Here is a 2,396-nt window from a genome sequence, read left to right as displayed (position 1 = left end):
CCTAAGGGTCCTAACATTTAAGCACCTAAAACAGAACCAAGACCAAAGAGGTACATATAGCCACCAAATGAAATGCTATCTTTTCCTAATCCAGGGTGTGCATGTGTATGCTACTTAATTTTTATTTGGGGTTCCCTTGAAATCATCCCTGAAGTAGCTGGACAAAATAGCTAAGCAGAGTAATAACATAGCTAATGTAAATATAAATTATATGCACATATGCAGAAGAGAAGTACCTGGCAATAGAGACAGTATTAATAATACAATAATACCCTTACTATGTGCCAGGTACTATTTTAAGTATAGCTACATCATCTCATTTAATCTTCATAATGTACAAGCATTATTATTTTGATTAAAAAGCTTAAGAAATTTGCACAAGGTCACATGGCAGAGTGAGCTAGTCATTCTGAATCATCTCAAAATCTCTGACCTAGATTTCAAAGACACTAACCCCAATAAAGGATTAGAGCAAAAGGTGTTTTACATTAGATAGCACATCTTGATCTCTTAAGTCTATGTCTTGCCCTGCTAGTAGAGATATGCTTTAAATGCATCATAGAGAGAAATGTCAATTGAAAATGTGTGACATTGTGATATACCACTATCAATTCAATTTTTTTTTTTTTTTTGAGAAAGAGTCTCATTCTGTCACCCTTGCTAGAGTGCCATTGCATCATCATAGCTCCCAGCAATCTCAAACTCTTGGGCTTGAGCAATCCTCTTGCTTCAGCCTCCTGAGGGTTAGTTCTTCTATTTTTAGTAAAGACCAGGTCTCGCTCTTGCTCAGGCTGGTCTCGAACTCTTGTGCTCAAGCAACCCACCCACCTCAGCCTCCCAGAGTGCTAGGACGACAGGCATGAACCACCGCACCAGCCAACAATTCAAAATTTGAATCAATGTGCCTAAGAAAGCCCTGCATGGAACCCAGAAAATGATTGATGACCCAGGATGAGCCTGAAGATCTCAACACTTCTCCTTGACCTCTCCCTCTCTAATCCTCAGGCTCCCTAAAAAGGACACATCTCCTTCACATCAAAGGGCAGCCTCTAGTTTTAGCCCCTCCCTACTCTGGATCAACCCCTATTCGGATAGTGAGGCAACTCAGACAAATAAGACTTCATACTCAAAAGAGTCAGCAATTTAGCCCGCAAGACATGGAAGTACTGTTCTGACCTGTCGTTTTTTTTTGGAGACAGAGTCTCACTATGTCACCCTCTGTAGAGTGCTGCAGTGTCACAGCTCACAGCAACCTCAAACTCTTGGGCTCAAGCGATCCTCTTGCCTCAGCCTCCAAAGTAACTGGGACTACAGGCACTCACCACAATGTCTGGCTTTTTTTGTTGTTGCAGTTGTCATTGTTGTTTAGCTGGCCCGGCCAAGTTCTAACCACCTGCCTCAATGCATGTGGCTGGCACCATAACCACTGTGCTACGGATGCCCAGCCCCAACTTGTGAACCTGTGTCTTTTTTTTTTTTTTTTTTGAGACAGAGTCTCAAGTTGTTGCTCTTGGTAGAGTGCTGTGGCATTACATCTCACAGCAACCTACAACTCTTGGGCTTAAGCTTTTCTCCTGCCTCAGCCTCCCAAGTAGCTGGGACTACAGGTGCCCACCACAAGGCCTGGCCATTTTACTGTTGCAGTTGTCATTGTTGCTTTAGCTGGCCCAGGACGGATTCGAACCCTCCAGCCTTGGTGTATGTGGGCACTGCCTGCCGACCTGCGTCTTTAAACCAAGCTAACCAACTCACCAACCAGAAAAATTGTTTGAATTAATTTTGCTTTCATGGAAATTGTCTTGCAACTGTTCCCATCATCCCTGCTCGAGCTCTGCCCTCTGCTTTACTACTCTACTTGCCACATGTTCTACTCCAGTGCTATGATACAGAGGTGGACACTTTCCCACCTACCACAGCTGCCCTGGGAGCTTTGCTTATTCTAGCAGACATAGCACCAGGTCTAACCACCTCCACTCCCCAATCCCCTTTTGGGTCCTTCTCTTTCTACCTATTTGGAGGTTATATATTCTGTAGTTATTCTTCAGTGGTTATACTAGTCAACATACATATTTAGTTTCACAAAAGTCTTAATTTAATCAGTATCTGTATTTACCTCCCACATCTCAAAACCTGAAAATTAATGTCCTAATTGACCCCTCAAATTATGTTATTGTTGTCGAATATTTTAATGATAGCCTATATTTCCTCCCCTTCTCCTGTTAGGGTTTACCCTTACCAACATTATTTACCAATCTTTGTTCAAAGTTCCTTCTGGCATCTGCCCCTCCAACTGCAATCATTTTCCTTCCATCTCAAGGATGCCCTTTTATGGATAGAATCTCTGGTTTGTCTGAAAATGTTTTTATTCATCCTTTCTTTTTTTTTTTTTTTTTTTT

The sequence above is a fragment of the Otolemur garnettii genome, unplaced genomic scaffold (genome assembly GCF_000181295.1).
Source record: "Otolemur garnettii isolate 467f Iridium unplaced genomic scaffold, OtoGar3 scaffold00209, whole genome shotgun sequence".
NCBI classification, from domain to species: Eukaryota; Metazoa; Chordata; class Mammalia; order Primates; family Galagidae; genus Otolemur; species Otolemur garnettii.
This window is presented reverse-complemented; position numbering follows the sequence as displayed.